A 14027-nucleotide genomic window follows, 5' to 3' on the forward strand; every position below is an offset into this window, starting at 1 on the left:
TCATGACAGGGCCCTTGCTTGCCCTAATAGTATAGAAACAATTTCCAATTGCCCTGCCAAAGATACCCCATTGTAAAGATCCCAGAAGTCAAGCCAAACCCCAAGGCGGCCGGCCTGGGTCAACACCTGACTTGCGAAGTTCAGCAGTCCCTCAAGGAGGAGCTTCAATGCCAGTAGCCTAATGGGTGATGCGGCACGGGAACGATCCACGGTCATTTCCTTTTGTGAAATTAATACAGCTCAGAAGTGGCTTGACAATTTAGAAGTGGCTTGACAATTTAGGAGGAGGCCAAACAATTTGTACAACAACCAGCTTGGATAACTGAAATGCCTCAATGAAGTCTTAATATTCTCACTCAATTTCCTTTAGAAGTTCGAAGTTCAGCTTGCAAAGAAGTTTGGATGGGATGCTTCAGATCGAACCTCATGGTGCTTACATGCCATTGTTGTGCTCCCATACCCATAAATACCGTTCTAACCAATCAGAGCTGTACTACCTGTTTTCTGAATGCTGTATGGAGCAGCACATGAATATAACCGTAGGAGGGTCTGTACAGCATATATTCCTTTAATTCTCTATGCTGCATATTTCCTTCAAATTTATGCAGGGGTTCCCTTAAGAATAGTGTCTTTTGCTCCAAACCTGGATCCTGAAATTCTTGATTATGTTCTTATGCTCTGATTGGCCAAGCAACACACTTTGCCCCTGTGGAATGTCCTGATAAATTATATAGGCCAAATTTCATACTTCCAGGAGCTGATAGTGGTACAAGAACCTAGAAAACTAATGCTTCAGATGCAGCATGAAGTGAAATGTTCCTGTTACAAATAATGGAGAGTAGTTAGGGGAAATAGAACAAAACAAACAAACAAACAACAAACACCAAAACCAGCACAGCTTGAAAACATTAGTCCTTCTTCAAAACAAGTTCCGTGGTCCAATTTAACCAGCACTATTTTATTATTACTGGTGGGTAGCAGTGTTTGTCTGCCATAGTCAAGGAAGTGTGCAGGCACACGAAAGCTCACACCAAGAACAAACCCAGCTGGTCCCAAGGTGCTACTGGGAAGAATTTTATTTTATTGTTTTATTTATTATTATTAATCACTGTATTATGGAGGGTAACCAGATACCAAGAGGATGCTCGTGGGAAGAACCTGAGTCTAGTTGCTATTTACCTTTATATACAGTTATATATGCAATGTCAACCATTTCCCAAGGCCCGTGAAAAGAACATTACCTTAATTCCCAAAACCCATGAGCGGATAGGATCAGCTAAATGAACCCTCCTTTGAAAATGGGAGAAGTGTGAATTCTCAAGGCTGGAGTTGACGACCCTGGCATTATCAGCACTATGCACAACCATACGGGCTATAGAATTGCCGCAGCATAAGTGAACTGCCTTTCAGACAAACCCTGGAAAATGTATGGAACCAAACCACCCTAAAGTTTATGCATGCTGGAATAACTATAAGGTTGGAAGGGGCTCTGAATCAACTAGTCCAACCCCCTGCAATGCAGGAATATGCAGCTGTCCCACCTGGGGGTCAAACGTAACCATTGCAAACAATACCTCTTAGACACTAAACCCCTCTGCCAACCAAGCAACTCCTGCACAGTCCAGACTACCTTAATTGTTCAAGCGGGGCAGCGTATAAATTAAAATCGCCAGCCTGCCCCAAGTCCTTAAACCTTTTTTTTTTTTTTTTAATTATTATTTTATTTATTTATTTTCTAAGAAGGCACTGTAGACCAGCAAACCTAGTTCAGTATTGTTTCCACTGACTATAATCCAACTATGACGTATGCACCCAGAGTGCTAAACTTAAAGAACCATCAAGCAAATAAATGCCTCTATTACAGGGGTAGGCAATCCCAGTTGCCTTCTTATTATTATTATTATTATTATTATTATTATTATTATTATTATTGGGGCCATTGACAGCAGGGAATGAGTGTGTTTACATGAGTAGAATGTGTGCTTTTATTTGAAGGTAAAGGACCTCTGACCATTAGGTCCAGTCATGTCTGATTCTGGGGTTGCGACGCTCATCTCATGTTACTGGCCAAGGGAGCCGGCGTACAGCTTCCGGGTCATGTGGCCAGCAGGACTAAGCCACTTCTGGTGAACCAGAGCAGTGCACGGAAATGCTGTTTACCTTCCAGCCGGAGCGGTACCTATTTATCTACTTGCACTTTTACGTGCTTTCAAACTGCTAGGTTTGCAGGAGCAGGGACAGAGCAACGGGAGCTCACCCCGTTGCGGGGATTTGAACCGCCGACCTTCTGATCAGCAAGCCCTAGGCTCTGTGGTTTAACCCACAGCGCCACCTGGGTCACGCACATTGCATCTGGTTATTTGTGGGGCATAGGAATTCATTCATTTTATTTATTTATTTATTTATTATTTTAAAATATAGACCAGCCCACCACAAAGTGACGGTGGACCAGTGTATGGCTGAAAAGGGGGTTTTCAACCTAGGATATTATTTTATGATCAACTTGAAGCAGACACGTATCCTGAATGTTGAGGTAATTAAATGCAATTGACTGCAATGATTAGAATCCAAGGAAAACAAGCCTAGAGTTAACTTAACCAGTGATAAATAGCGCAAATTGAATTTGGAATAATTACATGTGGTCAAGAGCAATGAGTAAAACATACAGAAATATTGCACTTCAACTGTTGGGTACTGCAGCGGTAACCTAATTTTTGGAAATAGCTTAAAAATTTTCAAACCCATATAATGAAATACCTTGAATGAAATTGTTAGATTAAATTTGCAGTATGTAAAGCAATGTAGACTCTGGCTGTCCCCTCAACTAAACTGAATGGGAACGGTAGAGCAGCTGCCAAACACCAGCACAGCAAATGCCTTGAGAAACAAAGTCCCTTGGTGGCCGTAACCTCAGCGGTTGTTATTTTACTAATATAATTTTAATGTATTATATTTATCAATTAATTGTTATTTAGAGAAGATCAAATGAAATCTGGAGCAGATCAAATTAAACCCCCAAAGTATTATTAAATGGAAAAATCTCCGCTGTATTTCCTTCTTCCTACAACCACATGGGCCTATCGAAATGGTGCCACCCACGTGCCTTTAGTTAAAAATGGCAACCCCCTACGTGCCCTTAGTTAAAATGGCGACACCCGCTCGCCCTTAGTTAAAATGGCGGGCCCCCTTGCCCCTAGTTAAATTGAGTCTCTACGTTCCCTTGGCAACCAGCCAGCACACGTGGTGGAGAACCCGGAAGTAGAGAGGAAAGAATCCCAACTCCCTGCAGCTAGTGTAAACCACATGTGGGAAAAGTTAACATTAGTTAAAATTGCCAGCCCTTGCTATTTTCGCAGCCCAGTGTAATTTGTTACCTCTAGCAACCGGCTGCAGGCACAGGTGGGAAACAAAAGGTAAATAGGCAAAAAACCACACACCCAGCAGGAACTCAATTTGTTCCCATAGCAACCGGCAGCGGGCAGAACAAAGGAGAGCTGAGGGAAAGCTAATTAAATTAACTAAATAAACAAGGGGGAGAAAGGGGGCTGGAAGGAGGGTCCCCTCGCCAAACAGGCTTCCCAAACAAGACACAGAGGAGGGAGGTGAAGTGGAGCACAGCTTACCAATACAGCCCAGCTGATAGCCGATCCGCGCAAGCACGTGGGAGATGAGGCAGAAGACAAGCAGAGCAGCCGAATGCGGAGTAAGAGAGGGAAACAGCTCAGAGGCGGCAGCCGAAAGAACCAAGGAAGGCTCCCTTTTTAGCTTTCTCCGAGAGCAAAATAAACCCGGTAATCGGTAACACAGTAAACACAGACTCTTCCCTCCTGCCTCAAGTTCCTCCTGGCTGCAGGCTTTAACGCCTCGTGCTTCCTAGGGAAATACAGGCGATCCTCCTTCCACCCAGACACAAAAACCACCGGGAATCACAACCTCTCCCCTCTTGCTCCCAAGCCCCTCAAACCTGGCACGAGCGCTGCACAGCTCACAAATCGTCGCTCCTTCCTCACCCGAACCTAACAAGGTCAGCACAGCTGATCGGCGCTTGGCAAGACGCTGGGGACGTCAGCTGCAGAGCGGGCAGGGGGTTCCCTGGCTCCAACAGCTGTAGCCGGCCGGGATTTCCCTGATCCGATCAGTCCCCAGAGCGCTCTCGATCGCTATACAGGATGCAGGCACCGAAGGAGGTAAATCGCAGCTAAAGAAACTGAGCAAAATAAAGCTAAAAGGCAAAACGCCCCAAATAAAAGGACAAAGGAGAGAAGGATTAGCTGCTGAAGGAGAAGAACAGATGCGGCTGTGAAGCGGCCGCCAAATCGAAAGCGGAAGGAGCTGCTGCACACCACGTGGTCGCTAGATGCCGGCTCAGCAGGAGGACCTCCATGGAAATGACCTAGAAAAGAAATTAGGCTTTTAAAAACGCCGTTTTTTGTGGAGCGATTCTGGGGAATCTGCCCCAGTGATTTCAGCTAGTTCAGGTAAGTTCCGAGGCTAAGGCCAGGGAAGCGATTTCAGCATGGCGGTCTTGATCCGTAGAGGCTTGATCCGGCGTGTCTTGCTGCAGGAAGCAAAGCAGGAAGGAACGGGAGCCCAGGAAAAGAGGGCGAGCCCTGGCTGCGAGCCCACTTAAGTGCAGTGGGCACGCCCTAGCCGGCTGCACCGGTTGGTCAGCCAGCTGGGCACCGCACCCAGAGCACACCCAATAGCGCCAGGGGATGCAAGCATCCCCTGTGCACGTGGAGGGCTCGTGCTAACTGCAACCCCCCCTCCTTTCTAAGGGCGGAAGGGGCTTTACCAGCGATAGCAGTGGAAACATTCAAAGCATTTTTTTTTTTTTGCATTATCCTTCACTCTCTGAGTCCCCATTGTCTACTTTTGGTTTGTGTGTGTGTGTGTGTGTGTGTGTGTTGGAGGACGACAACTCTGAAGTAAGGCTTCTCAAAGGGGAACCCCCCCCCCCAAAAAAAAAACAAGTTTAACAAAGTGCCTTTGTGGGTTAATGTGGGGAATTAGAAACTTTTCCACTTCTCCTGTGAAAATTCTAATTGAGTTCCTGATTCAGGGCTGGATTGTACTGTTTGACATAAATAAGGAGGGAAAGCTAACGAGTCCTCTTTTCCCCAATGCATGTACCTGAGGGCTTATTGAGGACAGTCAACCCCTTCATGTCTAGAAGTGCAGCCTTTATTATTAGCCTGCTAGCGGAAAGCAGGAGCGTTGACGCCTTCTCTTTTTAACTTCATGCTGTTTAATTTGCTGTAAGGTATAGTTCAGGCAAACTAAAATTTTGTGAAAGGGAATTTGTCTGAACTGAGCTGAAAGGCCGGTGCTGCAGGCTGAGTACACGCGATTACTTTCTCAACCCCACAGTGACACATCACACCGTTTTCCCAGTTCAGATTTATCTTTGCTGCCTGCCGTTTCAGTGTGGATCATGAAAGGTATGGAACCACCTCTGTACTACTCTCAAATGAGGAGACTGGAGCATTTATGGGGCCTTGAAGGAAAAGATATACTTCATATTCTCCATGTTAGAGTTGCTGCAAGTGGAACCCCTGATCTGGACCTTTTGCAGAGTAGAAATGAATGAGCTCTCCATCACAACTGAGTTTCAAAGCTTTACTGGAAACAGTCTTAAAATAGTTAGAAAGAAACATTACAAAATACAAAATAGCACATTGTTCTTAAACAAGCTATCAATGTGGTCCTGTCTTCTTTTTCAGTACTTTAGACAGCTCAATAAAGTTTCCTGACTCTGGTTCAGATATAGATCCTAAGGACGTCCCTTGTTTAACATGACTGAGTTGAGCATCTGCTGCTGCTGCTGGATCCATCACTGACAAAATTGCGGATGCCTCAGGTTTCATCCTCCTGTTGTGAGATTGCAGCTTCATGTGCAGCCTGAATAATTACTTTATTTTTTCCCACAAGTTCTAGTGGCATGAGAAAGGGAGATAAACTTTTCTCTTACGTCTCTCATTCGGGAGTTATTCCACCCCCTTGATCATTTTGGTATCCCTTTTCAGAACCTTTCCCAATCTTCTCCTCTTCTATTTTGACCATTTTTTTTTAAAAAAGGAAAAGTAATGGGCCTTGCATCATTAGTCCCATGAAGACCAGTCTCAATTTATGTGAATAACCTTAAAGGAGGAAAATAATGCACTTATAAACCTGAAGAGAAATGGCTGGTAGATTTTATAGTTCTCTGCTGGTCAGGCCTGTGCTTCCCCAGAGAACAAAAGTGTTTGGGCAGTATTTAGCTTCATGCAACAGGATTTCCATCCTCCTGTGCAGTCCCCAAATTTTCTCCACAGGGTTGGGGAACCCCCAAAACAGATTGGTGGGGGTGGGGGAAGGGGAGGGGGGAGAACATTTCATTGCACTGACAAAATATTTCACTTAGCACTATGTTGAATACAAATGTAGTTACATGCAGGTCCCACTTTCTGAACACAGAATGTTCCCAGGAAATCGTTTGTTAAGCTAGTGTTTGCTTAACAAGCTGACAATTTCCATTATCTCATATGGGAACATTTTTAATCTGTGATTTGTCCAGTCTCCTCCCTCTCCCCCTCTATGGTTTCTGCCCTAAACTGCTGCATCAAACAAGAAAAAGACAGACCAAGTGGGGAGGAGATTTGTCTGATTTCTCCTCTTACTGATTCTCTCCCTCCTTCCATGTTTTCTGCCAGAAGAAGAAGAAGAAGAAGAAGAAGAAGAAGAAGAAGAAAAAGAAGAAGAAGAAGAGGTTTTTGGATTTGATATCCCGCTTTATCACTACCCTAAGGAGTCTCAAAGCAGCTAACATTCTCCTTTCCCTTCCTCCCCCACAAAAAACACTCTGTGAGGTGAGTGGGGCTGAGAGAATTCAGAGAATTGTGACTAGCCCAAGGTCACCCAGCAGCTCCATGTGCAGGAGCAGGGAATCAAACCCAGTTCACCAGATTACAAGTCTACTGCTCTTAATTACTATATCAGACTGGCTGCTTCCAGGCAGCAAAACACAAACAAGTGAGGAAGTGGACAAGCACCAGCTATTCAGGTATCTGAATTAGCCATTGATGCAATGAGGTGTGGGTATAATTTTTTGTGTTTGGATAACTGAAATTTCTGATAATGATTGTTCTGATAACGAGACCTGCATTACATTGTTTCAAAGCAAGTGTCATTTCATGCTCCCCAGTCCATCTTATTTTCCCTTTCCTCATTGCACATAGTCCAGTATCTTTTTTACTACTACTACTACTACTAATAATAATAATAATAATAATAATTCATTTTATAAGATAAAAACTAAACATACAAAGCAAATGCAAACAAACACAAAACATGCATTTCTTATAAATCTTCACATTATTTCTTTAACATTTTAGAGCGACTTCCCCCGGTCTATCCTTTCTGGGTTTCATTTCCACTATTCTTTAACGGTTTCATAGCTTAATCCACTATCCATTATCATATTCAATCACTTATTGTATCATTATTCCTTAATAATACCCTAAATTGTTTAATTAACTCATATAATCCCATTTTTACAACCAGAAACCCGTAGAATTTCAAAAAGCACATAGCCCAGTATCTGGAGGATGTGAACTTGTTGCAGAAAACCTCCCAATCAACTTTAACTGTGCACCCTGAATTTTCAAGTATGCAATTGAGTCCCACCCGAAAATAGTGACAGTCTAGAGACACCCTGAAAACAAGCCCAGGCCAGTGGGATTTCAGCAAGCGTTTACCATAAGGCCTGCAGTTATGTTATGTTGTCTCAGACACGATAGAAACATGCATGCACACTGAACTATCTGCATCCAGATCTAGCTGCGCCATGAGGCAAGGACAAAATGGTCATAATTCTTCTTCTCCCTGCTAAAGCATCTACTGATGTTTCAAGAGTCACTTGCTTTGATGAATAAACATGCACTGAATTGGTTCATTAGGATGACACTATCACTCATTTGAAACAAAAATAAAGGGGGAACTTTGTCATTTTTATATTTGCTTGTTACAACAGGGATGCTGCAATGCAAAACACAAGTGTGTGATAAAAAAAATTATGCTACTGCTGGTGCTGAAGAACAGCAAAAAAAGAGAGAGAGAGAGAAAGGAAAACCTGATGCAGATTGAAGACTTTATCTTGCTGATTGCCAAGTATATTGACTTATGAGTGGCATTCTTTCGTGTGCTCTAAATAGCTTTGTTCAGCAGCTTGATAATGAATTGTTGAACGCTATTTTCTATTCCAAATTGCAGCTCAGCAATTACATATTTTATGGGGAACGAGATGATGAAAAACATCTGTTGTCTTGTGAAATTAGAGAAAGTAATAATGAAATAATAAATGATAATAACTAATGAGTCTCATTTGTGTTTGTTTTTTTGTTTTTGTTTTTTTAAAACCTGAATCTTGGCTTAATAGCATTAGAGTGATTGTCAGCTTTGGCAGGACACCAGTGATATCAGTAAGCAACAAATCATGTGGACAATTATCTTGCCACCATTACTCAGCTCTGTCCTCAGGTGTAAAGCAGCTAGCAGTGGCCATTCATTAAAGTTGTGACGACTTTTGTGTCAATGGTTCCACTATACAGTATATATATATATATATATATATATATATATATATATATATATATAACCTCTGTCACTTCCTTTACTGCCACTGAAGTACATCCCTTCCTCAAGGCTCAGCATCTGAGCTGTTCTTCCTCACTGACAATCCGGTGTGCATGTTACCAAAAGGATTTTGTTGTGTGTCCTTTCTTCCTTTCTACAACTTTCAGGGAAAAGCCCTCACAATGCAGTTTCCAATCAAGAGAATCAAAACAATTGAACAAATACCTAATCACCATAATCATCCCAAGATAAAAACATACAGCAACGGAATCCACAAAGACAAAGGCCGTAAGAGATGTGACTGAAACTCTAGCACTTACCAATATGATCAATGTTAGTGGCCAGCCAGAGGGCAGGATGTCTGAGTGAGGCTGATCACAGGGCCCAGATGCCTTCATACAGTAGACAGTTCTAAAAATAATTTAATTCCAAGACATTCCAAATATTAAAAGTTAGTACTAGCACTTGCAATGAATCTGGAAATGAGTGGGTGTGACTAATACAAAATTTGTGCATTCCCTAGCTCCCACAAACATCTTGGCCAATGAATTTTACACCAGCTGAAGTTTCCAGGTTCTCCTTACAGGCATCCTTACATAGAGAGCATCACTGTAATCTAGCCTGACTATGATTGTGTGTCTACTTGTTCCCCATAGGGCCACAGCTAGTGAACCAACATAAGCTGTTAAAACACACTTGTAACCATTGAGGTCACTTGAATCTCCATAGGTAACGCTTGTTCAAGCAATACTGTGTACCTGCCCAAATCACTTACAAACCTCCAACCAGGTTGGCGCCCCCCCCCCCCCCCGATAACACCATGTTCATCTTATCTGGAACTATTTTTACTTTGTTCTAATCCATCCCAGGGCTGCCCTCAGACACATTTTTCAGAGATCAACAAATTTCGCCATCTGTTTGTCAATTTGTTTTGACCCTATTGTGCAAAAGTAAAAACAAGAAACTAGATTTTCAAACATGTTCCAAGTGTTAAGTTTAATGATAACCAAATCTGCCATGCTTTTTTTTGATATGTTTATCACAGATAAGAAGTTTTCATTAGTCATGCTTGCATTAATGAGCACTACATTCTTCCATGCTGTCTGCTTCCTGTTTTAACTGTTGCATCAATTTATTGCAGCATATATCAGCTAATTATCACATGAGAGTTATTGCTCTTTTCTTCTACACAGATGGGGTGAACAACATTACCAGACTGGGCACATCTTGCAAATATTCAATTGCCCCCACCCCCACCCCCTTTTTAAGACAAACTAACAGAAAAAGAAAACCTTGTTAAGCTCTCCAAAAGAAAATATTTTATTCAAAGAAGAAGCAACATTTTTCTTCAGGATGATGAGCCCTGAGATATGGTAAAGCACATTCAAATGCAACTGTCTTTTCCCAGAGATATGAAGTGTGCTCTTGACAATGGGAAGTACTTTGGTTAGTTTTAAAGAAGCAGATATCTGGATGAAATATCTACTGAACTTGCATTAACGGTAGTGCAACAAATAACTAGTCTGTCCTTGGGAGCCAGAGAGGAGAAGAAGCAATTTTAAAGATAATAAGCATGAAGTGAGAAGAAATGTGTCCTAGGAGTTATCAAGTAAGAGGCAAGTATTTGGCCTGAAGTTTATATATTTGTCAAATCTGTCCCTATAAACAATGCTGTCAAAACGCTATGGGCAGGATATGTTCTATGGATGAAAGCGCATGATGGTGGGGGCCATGCAAAGTAGGTGCGCACAGAGTTGCCTTAATTGCTCATCTTCAGAACAAGTCAAGAACTGTGGCTCCTGAGTTCTTTGGACTGTAATCCAAAATACAGGGGAAAATACAGGGGACAGTATTATGGCAAAATCCACTACAATGAGCAGTTTAGGATCCATCAGATCTTTGGATCAGCTGATGTAAAGGTTTCAACCTTGGCTTAGCCAAATATATGCCAGTATAACTTGATCATCTTGCCTCAGCGGGTGTAAGTAGGGAGGTCATCTGTCCTGTGTAATACAGAATTGTCCCGTACTTCAATGTAAAATACCACATCCTGAATTGACAGTTTTGTCTTGTATTTCAGGCCTTGTTTGTTTGTTGTTTCTTCTCTCTCTCTCTGCCAAGTTGGGTATCCTCTCCAAATGTATGTTTTGAAAGGGTGTGTGAAAGGTCATGTACCATATATACTCGAATATAAGCCAACCCGAATACAGTGGTACCTCAGGTTACAGATGCTTCAGGTTACAGACTCCACTAACCCAGAAATAACGCTTCAGGTTAAGAACTTTGCTTCAGGATAAGAACAGAAATCGTGCTCTGGCGGGACAGCGGCAGCGGGAGGTCCCATTAGCTAAAGTGGTGCTTCAGGTTAAGAACAGTTTCAGGTTAAGAACGGACCTCCAGAACGAATTAAGTACTTAACCAGAGGTACCGCTGTATAAGCCAAGGCACCTAATTTTCCTACAAAAAAACTGGAAAAGCTTATTGGCTCGAGTATAAGCCAGTTCACCTTTGCTGCTGTAAAGGAGGAGGAACGAGTAGCCTGAAAGGGCTCCTTTTGGGCTGCTCGTACCTCTGCCGCCGCCCGCCTCTCGCATAAGAGCACCTCTCCCAACCATGGCTCCTATGTGAGAGGCGGGTGGCGGCACAAGCTGCGAGAAAGGAGCCCTATGCGAGAGGCGGCTGGCGGCAGCGGCTGGACGAGCGGTGAGAAAGGGCTCCTTTCTCGCTGCCTGTCCCGCTGCTGCTGCCCGCCTCACTCAAGTATAAACCAAGGGCGGCTTTTTCAGCAAAAAAATAATAATAATGTGCTGAAAAACTCAGCTTATACTCCAGTATATAGGGTATTTAAGCTCTGGTTAGACAAGCACAGGCAGATTTACAAATTCATTTGTATTTGTGCGCTTGTGTCCGTGTGTGAAAATTCCATAGAGGCCCTCCTGTTAGGCTGCAATAGATTGTAATGGAATGCTCTGAAGTCACTTCAGCACCAGAAAAAAAAATGCCCATCGTCCACCTTCATTAATTATTATTATTATTATTATTATTATTATTATTATTATTATTATTATATTATTATTATTATTATTATTATTTACACCCCACCCATTCCAACAGAATATTAAAATGCAACAGTCTATTAAACATTAAAAGCTTCCCTAAACAGGGCTGCCCCCCCCCTGTATTTTGCCAGAACATAGGTGGCAAGCCTAGGTGTAAGTCCACCAAAAATGGCATTCTGGAGGTGTGGGGGGCGTGGCCAGAGAGGGAAGACACAGGCTAAATTCTAAGGCTATCCACTCAAGTCACATGCCATGGGAGCCCAGTGTAGTACACTATTTTAAAAGCTTGCTTTCCCTCTTGCAGGCTTAGGCAGAGCAGCTGAAGCAGCCCCATTTCTGAATGGAGTTTAGATCTGGTGTAACTTTACACTAGCTTAATTTACAGCAATTTGCTTCAAGCTAGCTTCTTGTGCATAGGATTGCTCCCCATGAAGTGTTCTATCCTTCGCGCTAGGGATGGAGGAGTCTCTTCATTTGAGTTTCTATTCCATTTCTCTCTTTTCCCCCCTAGTCTTAAGTTCAGTTCAACCTCTTTTTGCCTAGAGGTGTGGGAGAAAATCAATTCTGTTTGCATTATAATGAGGAACTACTTAATTGGCACTTCTCGAACCAATCAAACCTATAAGGGATCGGAAAGATGGTTAGCCTTCAAAATTAGTACTTCAATTTTTATGGTGCAGCTCTCCAACCCCAAAATGTATACAAATGTGTATATTTGGCCAAATAAATGCATTTCTACATATATTGCAGCCACCAGCTTAACTCCCACATGTTCTGGAGGGTCTCCTAATTCTTTGGAACAGTGAAGTAGGTGGTGTTTAAGGGCTTAAATGGGTCTGGGGAATTAGCAAAGATCTCCCCTCTTCCCCACCACTGGGAGCCTTCCCTGAGAAGCAATCAGTCAGAGCAACATCTGGATACAACCAACTGGAAGGAATAGGTTATCTGCATTGCCATCCAGATTATCTATGGAACAGAACTATGAAACCAGCTTTCAAGGTCACAGAGCCCCTTGAATTTCAGAATGCTGTGTTCATACTTGAGTCGCACAATGCAATGCATTCCACATTTCTCGCTGTCTATAGAAACAGATGTTTAGAGGAATTAATAAGGGTGAAAAGGGGGGAAGCTGCCTCCAATTCATGAACCTTAATTAATTCGCAGGGAAGAAAGCCACTTGCTGTTTGTAAGAGGTAAAAAGCTGAAGGCAGCACATCAGAACAATGCACAAGGTCGCAGGAAATATGACACATTCATCTGAAAGATTTACTAAGAGGGCTAAAATGATACAGTCGCTGTAGAAGCAACCCCATCGACTTTTGACCTGTCGACAATGATTAATGTGATATGAGCTGAAAAGCAGACTAGCTGTCCCCAACCCCACCCCGCCACAAACTCTCTGAGCCAGTCCCTTCAAAGGCAGGGCTGGCATATTTGAGGCTGCATAATAATTTCACCCAGAAAGGGTTTGTTCCAGTCAGTGGCAGAGCTTCATGCTCCAGCACCGGGGTGGGGGTGGGGGTGGAGAACAGGTGGGGGCAGGGGCGTGGCATGTGTCCTGGGGGCGTGGCACACTGCCTGTGGGGGCGTGGCGCCCAGCACGGGTGGGGGGCAGCTGCGATGACACCCCACCAGGATCACGCTGCCAGGGGCGGTGCGATCCCCTCGCACTCCTCTTCCTCCGCCAGTGGTTCCAGTAGACTGCTGAGGACCCTTTCTTCTGTCTAAAGCCAAGGGCAGGAATACATTAAGGATTACTTTCTTGGCTCACAGAAAGAGTAGTCTGGAGCTGCTGTTTAATCAAGCAACCCAAAAGCATACAAGATTTTTTTTTTTTTTAAAAAAAGTCTTGGCTTTATTATTGACATCAACTTAACATAATTAGCACCATGTGCCAGGCAGTGATGTATCGTATTGAAATTTGGATGCATCATTTGAAGTTGGCTGCAGCTTGGGTGGCCTGCACCGTTCGCTGGGAGCTCACTTTGCAGTTCTGAATGGTAAAAGCATCGAAAGTTCTTGCCAGATTGGCCCTGCTTTCAAATGTGTAACGAAAATGTCATTCATCACCATTAATCCAACGGATTTAGATATGAAAGTTACGGTTCTCCATTCTCGGGTTTGGGAGAGAGGGAAAATGCCAATTAAGAAGTGTAATTAGGTAATAGACAATATGCCCTTCCATACGCAAAATTAGTGAGAATATATGTTATAATAGTTGCTAGGTGAAACTATTCCAATCACAGTGCTGTCAAATTCCATCGTTTTGATTTTGTTACAGTGTTCAGTCTGAATTAGTTATATGAAAATAAATTAATTCTTAGCTATTGTAAAGAGCTTTAGCATGTTCAAAAC

Source organism: Lacerta agilis, chromosome 7 (assembly GCF_009819535.1).
Source record: "Lacerta agilis isolate rLacAgi1 chromosome 7, rLacAgi1.pri, whole genome shotgun sequence".
Taxonomy (NCBI): Eukaryota; Metazoa; Chordata; class Lepidosauria; order Squamata; family Lacertidae; genus Lacerta; species Lacerta agilis.